Genomic DNA, 15,616 nt, shown 5'->3' with positions numbered 1-15,616 from the left:
AAAAAAAAAAAAAAAAAAAAAAAAAAAAAAAAAAAAAAAAACCCAGCCTCAGAGACCATTGCAAAGATTAAATTTTTTAAATGTGCTACTGAGGCTTCAGTAAAAAGGCTGGGCAGAGGGCAAAGGGAAAGCAACCCCAGGGACGTGGGCTGCACACAGAGCAAAGGAGGCAGAATTAAGAAGAGCCTCTGAGGGGAACACAGGTGTGGATTTCTAAGGCATGCACTGGCATCGCCGTGTGGAAGGAGCTAGAAGTTTCCGTACCTCTACAGGCAGACACTGACTCAACTGATTGTAAATTCAGTCCCATGGGCAATATTTAGCCCATTTGTTCTCTCGTTATGATTTAGCTTTCAGCACCATGTGGACTCAACTTTCCACCATCTCAAGCCTTTGTAAAATAATGGTTCAGGAAGGCTAAATTCATTTCCTAGAATTAAACAGAATTTGGAGCTGGGAACCCAACCCACAGAGTAGAATCACTTCTCACAGAAGCATTAGGGTTTAAAGACAGTAGTAGGCAAAAATTTAATTTATTGAAAATAATTATTCAAAGTCCTTAAATCACTCCCAAATAATAAACATAATTTTATATATAAGCACTTTCAAATGACATACAATATAAATATATAACATATTTTTGGATAACAGATAATAAATATGTACATGAAAAACTCAATTTTACTATATGTAATGCATTTCAGTGAGCTCACATATTTGCATTCCTGTCAGGTAAATGTTTACCTGATGCCACTCCCAAGTTCAGGGTGGCCTAAAAGGTCTTCTGCAAGAGATGTTTACTAACCATAAAAGTCATCCAGAACTTCCTTAGTGGCTTCCAACCATTACCAAGGAAGAAAATGTCCAAAAAGATACGGGATAAATTTAAAAACCATGGGGACAATGGAAGAGAACACATTGAAACATTGCAACTAGAATTCACCAGAATTTATGGCCACTCTGTAGGTTTCACACTAAACTTTGTGCCTTTTTCATTCTGCCAAAGGTAAAAAGCTGTCTAGCAGGTATTTAATGTATAACAGCAAATAATAATGATATTAATATTATACTGGGACTGATGGAACAGGTTCTTAGGCTTTATCTTTAGTCTTTAATATATAAGGACACAAATCCAATAAAATTTGTGACATTTAGGGACATAAGTTAATTTTACTTGCGGTTGAGAATATTAATTTCTAGTTTTTGAGAAGAGGATTAGTGAAATAAAGCATAAATGGGCTATTTAAGATGATAATCTAATTAGAGATATTATGGTCTTCAATTTAGCTTGACTCAGGAAGTCCTGCAGTCTGGAAAATATTGTTTACATCAACGTCTTCCCCTCTGTGGTGTTTCCAGACTCTGGAGGGTGATTTTATTGACCATCTTACTTTTCTGGCCAATAAATAACCAGTTTTTACTGTGTCTGTTAATGTTGTTAATACAGTAAACATCTCTATGTTACTTTTGAAAATAGTTTATGAGAGAAATATCCGAATGCTTTACCTCACTTGAGAAAAGATGTATGTGGTTGGGAGGAGCCTTTGAAAGAGATTGCCCAAAGTTTAATAGAAGGGCCCTGCCACATATTTTTGTACTGTGGACAACTCTACCTTCATCCCCATCCCCCTGGAGTCTTCCTACATTACTGCTATTATGATTTTCATATTTTGATATGGTAGATGTTACCAGAAAAAAAGAAGAGCACAGAGAGGACAGTCGATGTTTGTCCCATCGGTACTTCGATATAGTCACAGTTCTTCCTTCAGGGAGTGCTGGAATCTGATGAAACTGTTCAAAGGTGACGTTATAAGATTCTGTGATGAGGACAGTCGATGTTTGTCCCATCGGTACTTCGATATAGTCACAGTTCTTCCTTCAGGGAGTCCTGGAATCTGATGAAATTGTTCAAAGGTGACGTTATAAGATTCTGTAATAAAGCAAGGCCTATTTGGGGAAGTAACAACTTCTTTGTCGTGATATTTGCATTTTCGTGGTTCGCAGGCGCTGCAGTGACATTTCTCCTAGTACCTTTACGAATTTTTGCAGGTAAGTTAATTGCCCCTTTGGGAACAAAACCAAATCACACTGGTACCCTTCAAGGGGCTGAGGTTTTGCTGTTTGTTCTATTGGTTACGTGGACCCAGCAAACTGTGGAGTATCGTCCCTGCTTGGTCCTCTCCTTTCCCATGTGGCTCCCAGTTGCATTCTAACTCAAAATCATTTACGGCAGTTCCATTCCCATCACCAATCAGTGGCTCAGGAGGAGCCCAGTACACAAATCAATCCATCATCTGTGGGGGAAGTCTTCTGGGAACCTTAGGGAAAGGCTTCCTCAATTCCAAAAAGATACAGCTTCTTCCTTTCTGGAGAGTGTGTCTGGAAGTGACACTTAAAATTGTTCCTCAGGGAGCTAGCTAGTGTGTCAGCTGAAGATAGCACACAGACAGATGGACAGATCCCATGCCCTTGAAGGAATCACCTCCTATCCTGCTCTTTGATACTGCAGCCAATACTATAAAGCCATATACTGTTGGGTTTTTTGTTACTTGCATCTGTCTTCACTGACACACATTCAGAAAGCTAATTTCCAAGATTAACCATTCTGTGTGTAAAGGGACACTTTCCTACTGCAGTTGAAATGAAAATGCATGCAGTTTTTTGAAGATAAGTCATTTTATATCAAAACTCTTAAAAGTGCACATACATAATTAAGAAATTCCACATATTGTAACTCTTTTTAAAGAAAACATTAGAAAATGTAGGGTAATATGAATGAACAAGAACATAATTTAGCACAGTGTCATTAGTGGACAAATTTAAGTGCTTATAATAGGGACTATGGACAAAGGAAAAAAACCTCAAGATAGTTTTCTCTGTATAATAGAACACTATGCGGCCATTACATTTTGTTAAAAAAGAGTATTTGTTGACTTCCGGTCAAGATGGCAGAATAGATGGTCTGCAGCATCACTCTTTCCCACAAATCAACAAATTTACAACTATAAAAATGTAACATCAGCCAAGCTGGGGCCGCTGGAGCTCAGGTGAAGAGGAGAAGAGACTTACGGAGTTCATGAAGGCGGGAGAAACTACGAAGAGAGAAAGAAAAAACTGCTCTGAGCATTTCGGGCCGCGGCCGCTTTAATGCTGGAGCACATGGAGCAGGAGCCGGCAGAAGCGCAGCTGCGCCCTTTAGACAGAATTACTTGAAGGTGGAAGGGGAGAAGAGGACTTTGGTGGCCCCCAGGACAGCAAGACCACTAACAGGGTTCCCGTGGACCCACGCAGGAGTGAGGAGCCAGAACAGCTGAAAAAGGGGAGCCACTCAGAGGCGGGTGAGTCATCACAAGGGACCAGCACAGGGCCCGTCCCATGGGAAGTGTTTAGAGCACAAGCGGTGGGAGAGATGGGTCCACCGGGAGAACATTGGGGCACAGCAAGGAAAGCCAATCCGCGCCCCCAATCAGCACAGGACCATTCAGAGGAGACTGGTCGGGAATGCAGAATTGCATGGGGTACAGTTTGATGAAAAAAAAAAACAGGCCCAGATCAGAATTTCCACACAACCCAGGTGCACCGAGTCTCTGGAGAGCCGGAAGTACCTATAAGGTCAACCATTAAACCCTGAGCTGCACAAAAAGTCTTCCCTAGGGAAAAAGCAGCAAAGCAGCAGTTTACCTCAACCACACAGCTCAAGTACTGGTTCCCACAGGAAGTTCCCCTGGGTTAGAAGCACGCAAAGGACAAAAACTTAGTTCCGGCCCAGGCACACAATGAATGCCTTGGGGCCCACCAGGGAACATGAGGCATGAAGGCAGGGACAGGACGCCTGCCCACAACCACTCACACCACCAGCACCTTGGGGTGCCACCCAGGAACCCGAGGATTGGAGCCAAGGACCGGATTCCACTCCCACATACAGGCATACTACCAATGCCTAGGGGCCTGCCCGTGGACCTGGAGCTAGCAGCCAGGGACTGGACCCCCTTCCCACAACCAGGCATGCCATGACAGTGCCTCATGGACCACCCAGGGATCCAAGGCATAGAGAATGGGACTGGACCCCCCTCCCACAACCAGGCTCACCATGCCAGTGCCTTGGGACCTGCTCAGGGACCCAGGATAAGGAGCTGGGACCGGACCCACCTTCCCACAACCAGGCATGCCAGGACAGCACATCAGGTTCTGCCCAGGGGCCCAAGGCATGGAGAAGGGGACTGCACCCCCCTCCCACAACCAGGCACACCTTGCCGGAATCTCGGGGCCTGCCTAGGGACCTGGGGTAAGGAGCTGGGGACCAGACCCCCCCACACAACCAGGCATGCTGGGACAGCACATCAGGGCCCTGCCCAGGGGCCCAGGGCATGGAGAAGAGGATTGGACCCCCCTCCCACAACCAGGCACCCCATGCCAGTGCCCTGGGGACCGAGGGTATGGAGCCAGGGACTGGACCCCCCTCCCACAACCAGGCACCCCTTGCCAGTGCCTTGGGGCCTTCCCTGGGACCCAGGGCATGGAGAAAGGGACAGGAACCCCCCCACAACCAGGCATGCTGTGCCAGCTCTTTGGAGCCCGCCCAAGGGCCTGAGGCATGGAGAAGGGGACTGAACCTCCCTCCCACAACCAGGCACACCTTGCCAGCAACTCAGGTCTCACCTGGGGACCTGGGGAATGAAGAAGGGGACTGGACACCCCTTCCACAACCAGGCACACCATGCCAGCACCTCTGGGCCTGCCCAGGGACCTGGGGTATGGAGCTGGGGACTGGACCCCTCCCCCCACAACCAGGCACACTGCCCCAGTGCCTCGGAGCCTGTGCTGGGACCCAGGGCATGGAAAAGGGGACTGAACCCACCTCCCACAACCAGGCAAACTGCCAGTGCCTCAGGGCCCACTTGGGGACCTGGGGTATGGAGAAGGGGACCAGACCCCCCCCCACAACCAGGCACATCATGCCAGTGCCTCAGGGCCCAACTGGTGACCTAGGTTATGGAGCCAGGGACCAGACCCCCCCTCCCACAACCAGGCATCCTGCACCAGCACCTTGGGGCCCACCAGGGGACCCAGGGCATGGAGAAGGGGACCACAACCAGGCACACCATGCCAGCACCTCAGGGCCCATGCTGGGACCTGGGCCATGGAGAAGGGGACCAGACCCCCCTCCCACAACCAGGCACCCCGTGCCAGTGCCCAGGGGCCCACACGGGTACCCAGGTTATGGAGCTGGGATCCAGACTCCCCTCCTACAACTAAGTACCCCATACCAGCAACTTGGGGCCTGCCCTGGCACCTGGGGCATGGAGAGAGGGACTGGTCCCCCCTCCCACAACAAGGCACACTGCACCAGTGCCTCGGGGCCTGCCCAGGGACCCAGGGTAAGGAGCTGGGGACTGGACCCCCCTCCCTCAACCAGGCACACTGCCAGCACCACGGAGTAGGCCAAATACATCTCTTCCATGGGGGTGGCCCACCACAGCCACTACAATAACCATGGCACTGTGAAGGCGGCTAGATGCCACAACCACCATGCAGATGGTCTGCCAGCCACTGGAGTGAGATGACACAAGGATAGTCACCAGCAGAGATAAAGAAAGGAGGAGGATGTCTGTCTCCATAGAACCTATTTCATAGTGACGGAAGAGACATCTGCTCTATGATAGTATTGGGGGACCTGATCACGCATCTCAGCATTGGACAGATCATTGAGGCAGCACATCAACAAAGTAACCACTATCCTTTAGAGGGAGAAAAGAAATCTAGGGTAATTAGAGGGGGGAGGGGGAGTGGAAGACAACAAAGTAACCACTATCCTTTAGAGGGAGAAAAGAAATCTAGGGTAATTAGAGGGGGGAGCGGGAGTGGAAGAGGGATGGGGCAGGATTGGACAAGGGACATAAAGAATAATTACAATTTGTAACAATATATATGCTAGTAATATTGATTTGATCAACATGTCTCAATGTTGAACAACCCAAATATGTATAATCAATTTTGATTCAATGAAAATTTTAAATTAATTAATCAATCAATTGATTAATTAATTTTAAGAAAAGTATTTGTTGACAAGAGAAAAATCAGTGGAGGAGGTCATTTTAACTAAAAAATTTAAGTTATAATGCTGATAAATGATAGCACAGAGTTTTTGTATTATAGATAAGTTTATATATATATAGAAAGAACCTAGAAAAAATATAAAAGCACTGATTGTTTTTAGACATCATAATTTGAACAATTTTGATATCTTTTAGTTTCCATATTTTCTATCTTTATTTTTAATTGACAAATAAGAATTGTATATATTTATGGTGTGCAACACAATGTTTTGATATAAGTCTACATAGTGGAATATATAAACCAAGCTAATTAACATATGCATTATCTTGCATACTTATTATCTTTCTATGGTGAGAACATTTAAAATCTACTCTCTTAGCAATTTTCAAGTATATAATACGTTGTTGTTAACTATAGTCAGCACATTGTACAATACATCTCCTGAACTATTCCTCCTGTCTAGCTGAAGTTTTATAACCTTTACTAACATCTCTCCAATGCCCTTCACCATTCCCCCTGTCCCCAGCCCCTGGTAACCACCACTTTATTCTCTGTTTGTGCAAGTTCAACTCTTGTAGATTCCAAGTATAAGTGAGATCATGCAGTATATTAATGACATAAATAACAGGATTTCCTCCTTTTTTAAGTCTGAATAATATTCATTGCACATATATACCACTTTTCCCCCCGCTTTTTGTCTTTTTTCGTGACCAGTAACGGGATCGCAACCCTCGGTGTCACGCCCGCACCATGCTCAGCCAGTGAGCGGACCAGTCTCTATATGGGATCTGAACCCTCGGCGGGAGCGCCACCATGCTCCCAAGCGCCGCACTCAACCGAGTGCGCCACCGGGCCGGCCCTATACCACTTTTTTTGGTTCATTCATTCGTTGAAAGATTGATCTGATTGAAAGGTTGATTCCACATCTTGGATGTCGAGAAGAATGCTGCTGTGCACTTGGGAGTGCAGATATCTCTCAATATATTGATTTCAAATCTTTTGAATATATACCAAGAAGTGAAATTGCTGGATCACATGGTAACTCCATTTTTAGATTTTTGAGGAATATCCATACTGTTTCCCCTAATGGCTGTAGTAATCTATGTTACCACCAACAGTGTGCTGGGGCTTCCTTTTTTCCACATCCTTGCCAATACTGATATCTTCCATCTTTTTGATAATAGACATTCTGACAGGTATAATGTGATAACTAATTGTGGTTTTAATTTGTATTTCACTAATAATTAATGATGTTGAGTATTTTTTCATATATCTTTTGGCCATTTGTATGTCTTCTTTTGAGAAATGTCTATTCAGATCCTTGCCCATTTTTAAATTGGATTATTTTTCTTGCTGTTGAATTGCTTGAGCTCTTTATATATTTGGATATTAATCCCTTATCAAATATATTATTGCAAATATTTTCTCCCATTCCATAGGTTGCCTCTTCTCTGTTGTTTTCTTTGCTGTGCAAAAGCTTTCTAGTTTAGTTTAATTCCATTTGTCTATTTTTGCTTTTCTTTTTGTACTCTTTGGGACATATCCAAAAAACTTTGTTCAGACCAATATCAAGAAGCTTATCTATTTTTTCTTCTAGTACTTTTAGGTTTCAGGTCTTATATTCAAGTTTTTAACCCATTTTGAGATGATTTTTTTGCATATGGAGTGAGATAAGGGTCCATTTTTATTCTGTGTATGGATATACAATTTTCTCAGAACCATTTATTGAAAAGATCATCCTTTCTCCATGTGTGTTCTTGGCACCTTTATCAAAGATCAGTTGACAATATAGGAGCTGATTTATTTCTGACTCTATATTTTGTTCCATTGGCCTATGTGTCTGTTTTTGTGCTAGTACATTGCTGTTTTGATTACCGTAAGTGTGTAGTATATTTCAAAGTCCAGTAGTGTGATGCCTCCAGCTTTGTCTTTTTTGCTCAAGATTGCTTTTGTTATTTAGGGTCTTTTGCAGTTCCATATGAATTTTAGGATTATTTTTCTATTTCTGTAAAGAATGTCATTGGTATTTTAATAGGGATTGCATTGAATCAGTAGATTGCTTTGGGTAGTATAAACATTTTAATAATATTAATTTTTCCAATCCATGACCATGGGATATATTTCCGTCTCTTTGTGTTTTCTTCAGTTTCTTTTATCAATGTTTTACAGTTTCCAGTGTACAGATCTTTCACCTCTTCGATTGTTTATTCCTAAGTATTTTATTCTATTTGTTGCTATCATGAATGGGATTTTTTAACTTCCTTTTTGGACAGTTTATTGTTTGTGTATAGAAATGTGATTGATTCTTGCATGTTAATTTTGTATCCTGCAGGTTTACTAAATTTGTTTATTAGTTCTATCTCTTTTCTTTGTTGTTGTAGTTGGGTCTTTAGGGTTTTTCATGTATATGTTTATGTCATCTTCAAACAGAGATTATTTTACTTCTTCCTTTCCAATTTGGTTGTCTTTTATTTCATTGTCTTGAGTGAACTGGACATTCACATGTAGAAGAATCAAATGTATCCTTATCTTACCCCCAATACAAAAATCAACTCAAATAGGTTAAAGACTTAAACATAAGACCTGAAACTGTAAAAACTACTAGAAGAAAATTTAGGAGACCTGAGCAGAGCCATGCCCAGGGACCAATGCAGCTGCTGGCCCCACCTGAACCCAAGCACCAAAGGGGGGGTGCTCACAGGCCCTGCCAAACCACCATGTGGGCTGCACAGGTTAGTGCATGTAGGACCTGAGTCAAGCCACACCCAGGGACTGACACAGCTGCGGGCCCCTCCCACACCTGAGCACCAGAGAGAGGGCTCATAGGCCCCACTGAAAGACCACAAGGGCCACACAGGCGAGCATGTGCAGGACCCATGCACTGACCAAAGAGTAGCCAAAGCAGCCCACTACACACTCAACTGCATTGATAAAAGAAGAGTCACGAGCAGAACCTACAGAGGAGGAAGGAGGAAATCTTCCACCTCATAACCCACTCCAGAGTAATAGAAGAATTAAGTGTTCTACCAGATGGCCAAACATCAGTGCAAAAATACTAGAACTACAAATAAACAAGACATGACACTGCCAAAGGAATATGGTATTTCTCAAGCACCAAACCCATAGAGCCAGGAACACTTGAGATGCCTGAAAAAGAATTCCAAGCACTGATTTTAGGAACACTCCAAGAAATAAGAGAAGAATCAACTAAAGAACACAATGAAGCAAGAAAAAAAATCCAGGATACGAAGGAGGAAATTTACAAAGAGATTAATAACTTAAAAAAGAATGTAACAGACATCCTAGAATTGAAAAATTATCTCAATGAAATAAAAAATAGAACAGAAAGCTTGAGCAGCAGGCTAGAGCAAGCAGAAGAAAGAATCTCAGAACTCAAAGATAGTCTTTTTAAAGTAACCCAGCTAGACAAGAAAAAGGAAAAAATACCCACCTTTTTTAAATGAAGAAAATTTAAGAGAGCTAGCAGACAACTTCAAGCACACAAATATATGAATCATGGGTATTGCAGAAGGGGAAGAAAAAGGAAAAGCCATTAAAACCTTATTCAAGGGGAAAATAACAGAAAACTTCCCAGGTATAGGGAGGGATGCAGACCTTCAGATTCAGGAAGCCCAGTGATCCCCAAACAGACTCAATCCAAAAAGATCCTCTCCAAGACACATTGTAGCCAAACTGGCAAAACTCAGACAGAGAATTCTAAAAGCAGCGAGAGAAAAGTACCAAGTCACATATAAGGGATCCCTCATCAGCCTAAAAGCAGACTTCTCAACTGAAACCTTACAGGCCAGAAGAAAATGGGATGATATATTCAAAAGACTAAAAAAAAAAAAAAAATGCCAGCCAAGAAGTCTATACTCAGCTGGTAATCCTTTAGAAATGAGGGAGAAATAGTGTATTTCCCTGACAACAAAAACTATGGGAGTCACTACCACACAACCAGCCCTGCAATAATACTCAAAGGAGTCCTGCATCTGAAACCTGGAAAAGCAATAATCAATATCACACATTCACAAGAAAGAGCAAAGCCTGCCATTAAAAACAAAACACAAATGAGAAAGAGAAAGGAGCTAAATCATGTCACCTCAAAAATCCAACTAACATTGAAGAGGAAAAATAAAAGGGGAAGAAATGGTCAAATAATGTTTGAAACATCTAAACAAAAAGTGGTATAAGGACAGGAGTAAAGTAATACTTATCAATAACAACCATAAATGTAAATGGATTAAACTCCCCATTCAAAAGACACAGACTGTCTGATTGGATTAAAAAGCTTGACCAAACTATATGCTCTCTTCAAGAGACCCACCTCACCTATAAAGATGAACACAAGCTAAAAGTGAAAGGATGGCAAAAGATATACCATGCAAATGGAAACCCCAAATGAAAAGGGGTAGCTATTCTTATATCAGATAAAGTAGACATCAAACCAAAAACCACAAAAAGAGACAAAGAAGGCCATTATATAATGGTAAAGGGATCTATCCAGTTAGAGGACATAACAATTATAAATATGTATTCACCCAACTGTGGAGTAACTAGGTATGTAAAGCAAACACTCTTAGACCCCCCCCAAAAAAGATAGCCCCCAATACGATAAGAGTGGGTGACCTGAACACTCTGTCAGTGTTAGAAAGATCTTTCAGGCAGCAAATCAACAAAGACACACAGGATTTAAGCTATACCTTAGACCAACTGGACCTGGAAGATATCTACAGAACATGTCATCCAACAATGATGAGAGAATATCCAATCTTCTCATCAGCACATGGACATTCTCCAGGATAGACAACAAACTAGGTCACAAATCAAGTCTCAGCAAATTTTAAAAAATTGAAATCATCTTAAGTATCTTTTCAGGCCACAATGGATTAAAACGGGAAATCAATAAGCAAAATTCTAGAAACTACTCAAATGCATGGAAACTAGACAACAGGCTCCTGAATGGCCTATGGGTCCAAGAAGAAAATAAACGGGAAATCAAAAAGTTTCTTGAAATGAATGAAAACAAAGATACATCATACCAAAACTTGTGGGATACTGCAAAAGCAGTAATAAGAGGGAAGTTTATTGCAATAAATGCTTACATCAAAAGAATGGAAAGACTTCAAATAAGCAACCTAACACTGCACCTTGAAGAACTACAAAAACAACAACAATCCAATCCCAAAAGTAGATGGAAAGAAATAATCAAGATCAGGACAAAAATAAATGAAATAGAGACCCAAATACAATACAAAAGATCAATGAAACAAATAGTTGGCTTTTTGAGAAGATAAATAGAATAGACAAACCATTAGCTAGGTTAACAAAAAAAAAAAAAAAAAAAAAAAAAAAAAAAAAAAAAGATGAGAGAAGATCAAAATAGCAAAAATCAGAGTGAAAAGGAAGTCATTACACCCAATACCACATAAATGTGAAGAATCATTAGAGATTATTATAAACAACTGTATACCAACAGATATGAAAACCTGGAGGAAATGGATACATTTCTGGACACACACAAACTACTGAGATGGAACTAATAAGAGATAGAGAACCTGAACAGGCCAATAACAAGCAATGAGACTGAAGCAGTAATCACAAATATTCCAGCAAAGAAAAGCCCAGGACTGGATGGATTTACAGCTGAATTCTATCAAGCCTTTAAAGAAGAATTAATACCACTTCTCTTCAGACTTTTGCAAAAAATTGAAGCAGAAACCATTTTCCAAAACTCATTCTATGAGGCCAGCATCAACCTGATACCCACACCAGATAAAGACATAAAAGAAAAAGAAAACTACAGGCCAATATCCTATATGAACATAGATGCAAAAATCCTAAACAAAATACCAACAATCAGATTAAAGCAACACATCAAAAAAATTATTCACGATTATCAAGTGGAGTTCATCCCCAGGACGCACAGTTGGTTCAACATTTGCAACTCAATAAATGTGATATACCACATCAACAAAATCAAGGACAAAAACCATATGATTATCTCAACTGATGCAGAAAAGGCATTTGACACAATTCAATATCCCATCATGATTAAGACTCTCAGCAAATTAGGTAAAGAAGGAAATTATCTCAACACAATAAAAGCCATCTATGACAAACCAATTGCCAATATCATCCTGAGTGAAACAAGAACAGAAACAAGAAAAGGATGCCCACTCTCACCACTCCTATTTAATATAGTCTTGGGAGCAGAGCAATCAGGCAAGAGAAAGAAATAAAGGCATGAAGATTGGAAAGGACGAGGTCAAACTGTTCTTCTTTGCTTATGACGTGATCTTATATATAGAAAATCCTATAGACGCTACCAAAAAACTCTTACAGCTGATTAACAATTTCAGTAATGTGGCAGGATACAAAATCAACACACAAAATCAATAGTGGTTTTACACTCCAATAACAAACTAGCAAAAAATGAAATCAAGAAAGCAAGCCCATTTACAATAGTCATACAAACAAAAAAAACTTAGGTGTCAATTCACCAAGGAGGTGAAAGATCTCTATATTGAGATCTACCAAACACTCTGAAATAAATTAAACAGTACACAAAAGATGGAAAGACATACCATGCTCTTGAATGGAAAGAACATTGTAAAAATGTCCATTCTACCCAGAGGAATCAACACATTCAATATAATCCCCATCAAAATACCAACAAAATTCTTCAAAGAAATCCAAACATTCACATGGAACAATAAAAGACCCTAAATAACCAAAGCAATCTTAAGCAAAAAATAAATAAACAAATAAATAAAGCCAGATGCATAACACTGCCCAACTTCAAATTATATTACAAGGCTATTGTAACCAAAACAGCATGGTACTGGCACAAAAACAGACACTTGGATCAATGGAACAGAATAGAATACCCCAAAATAACACATACTTACAGCCAACTGGGCTTTGACAAAGGCAGCAAGAAGATACATTGGAGAAAAGACAACCTCTTCAGTAAATGCTGCTGGGAAAATTGGACATCCATATGCAGAAGAATGAAACTGGACTTGTATTGCTGACCATATACCAAAATCAATTCAAAATGGATTACAGACTTAAATATAAGACCTGAAACCATAAAATTACTAGATGAAAATATAGGGGAAACATTCCAGGTAATCAGACTTGGCAAAGACTTTATGAATAAGACCCCCAAAGCACAAGCAATAAAAGAAAAAATAAATAAATGGAATTTTATCAAACTAAAAAGCTTCTGCACAGCAAAGGAAACAATCAACAGAGCAGAAATACAACCTAGAGAATGGGAGAAAATATTTGCAAATTATACATCCAACAAGGGATTAATATCCAGAATATACAAAGAACTCAAACAAGTATACAATAAAAAACCAATTAATCCAATTAAAAAATGGGCAAAGGAGATGAATAGACATTTTTCAAAGAAAAACATACAAATGGCCAACAGGTACATGAAAAAATGCTCAACATCACTAGTCATCGAGAAATGCAAATCCAAATCACATTGAGTTATCATCTCACCCCACTTAGACTGGCCATTATTTAAAAGACTAAGAATAACAAATACTGGAGAGGATGCAGGGAAAGAGGAACTCTTCTACACTCTTGGTGGCACTGTAGGTTAGCACAGCCATTATGGAAAATAGTATGGAGGTTTCTCAAACAATGACAGAGCTACCATATGATCCAGCAATTCCACTACTGGGTATATACCCAAAGGAATGGAAGTCAACATGTCAAAGGGATACCTGCACTCCCATGTTCATTGCAGCTCTATTTACAATAGCTAAAATATGGAACCAATCTAAGTGTCTGTTGAGCTAGGGCTGGGTCTGGAGCTCACAGATCCCTCGAGCTGGTTCACAAACCCTTCACACAACTGGTTTACAAAGAATGTGCTGCACCACCCCCAACTGGACCTGAGGTGAGGGGGCCAGACTAAACTACTCTATTTTCCTCACAGTGTCTGTTGGGCTGGATCACAGACCTTTCTACTCCGTCCTGTGCAGGTTCTGAGTCAGGTAAGTGAAAGAAACATGGAGCAGCTACTGGCAAAGTGGACATGCTTTATTTTTAGACATGAGCTCTGCCAACCAGCAGTTCAGAGCTGCTGCCTTCCATACCAAAGAGTACACATAAACGGCAATGAGCCAAAAGGGTATATGGGTGCACATGCACACTAATTCTACTCCCTCGCAACTTGCTTACAAAGGATGTGCTGAATCATATCCAGCTGGACCTGAGGCAAGGAGGCATGACTAAACTACTCCATTTTCCTCACAGTGTCCATCAATGGATGACTGGATAAGGAAAATGTGGTATATATACACAATGGAATACTACTCTTCCATAAAAAAAGGAATGAAATTCTGCCATTTGCAGCAACATGGGTGAACTTAGAGAAAATTATATTAAGTTAAAGAAGCCAGGCACAGAAAGAGAAATACTACATGTTCTCACTCATAAGTGAGAGCTAAAAAAATAAACAAAAAATAAAGAAAGAATGATACAACAATCATGGTAATTCACTGAACTTTCAAAAGGAGAGAACAGAACTGAGTCCACCAGAGGTAGGGATGAGGGAGGCAGAGGAGAGTTAGTGAGAAATTGGTAAAGGGCCACAAAAAATGATTACATTGTGCAATGTTGAATATACTAATTATCCTTGTTTGTGCATCATCCTTTATTAAAATTTATCAATGTCCAATGTAGTTGATTTTCATGTCCCTTTACCAATTCCTCCTTTTTCACCTCCCTCTCTTCCCAACACCCCCGATCAACATCATATCTGGTCACTTAACATGTTCAAGGACTTATTGTGATTATGGTGTCTCCCCCCTCATTTACTTGCTTGTTTATTTATTCATATTTATTAGCTCCCACATATAAGTGAGAACATGCAGTATTTCTCTTTCTGTGCCTGGCTTATTTCATTTAATATAATTTTCTCTAAGTCCATCCTTGTTGCTGTGAATGGTAGTATCTCATTCTTTTTTACAGCAAAGTAGCCTTCCATTGTGTAGATATACCACATATTCCTTATCCACTCATCCAGTGATGGGCATTTAGGCTGGTTCCAACTCTTGGCTATTGTAAATAGTGCTGCAATAAACATGGGAGTACAGGTATCCCTTTGACATGATGATATCCATTCCTTTGGGTATATACCGAGCAGCGGAATGGATGGGTCATATGTTAGATATATCTGTAATTGTTTGAGGAACCTCAATATCATTCTCCATAAAGGCTGTACCATTTTGCAGTCCTACAAAGACTGTAGGAGGGTTTCCTTTTCTCTATATCTTTGACAGCATTTATTATTCTCAGTCTTTTGGATATTAGCCAGCCTAACTGGAGTGAGATGATATCTCAAACTGGTTTTGATTTTCATTTCCCAAATGCTGAGGGATGTTGAGCATTTTTTCAAGTATCGGTTGGCAATTTGTATATCTTTGAGAAATGCCTATCTAGCTCCTTAGCCTGATTTTATTTTTTATTTATTTTTATTTTATTTTTATTTTTATTTTTATTTTGTCAATATACAATGTAGTTAGTTATTGTG

The sequence above is a fragment of the Galeopterus variegatus genome, unplaced genomic scaffold (assembly GCF_000696425.1).
Source record: "Galeopterus variegatus unplaced genomic scaffold, G_variegatus-3.0.2 Scaffold797, whole genome shotgun sequence".
NCBI classification, from domain to species: Eukaryota; Metazoa; Chordata; class Mammalia; order Dermoptera; family Cynocephalidae; genus Galeopterus; species Galeopterus variegatus.
The sequence above is the reverse complement of the archived record's forward strand: the minus strand, read 5'-3'. Positions refer to the sequence as shown.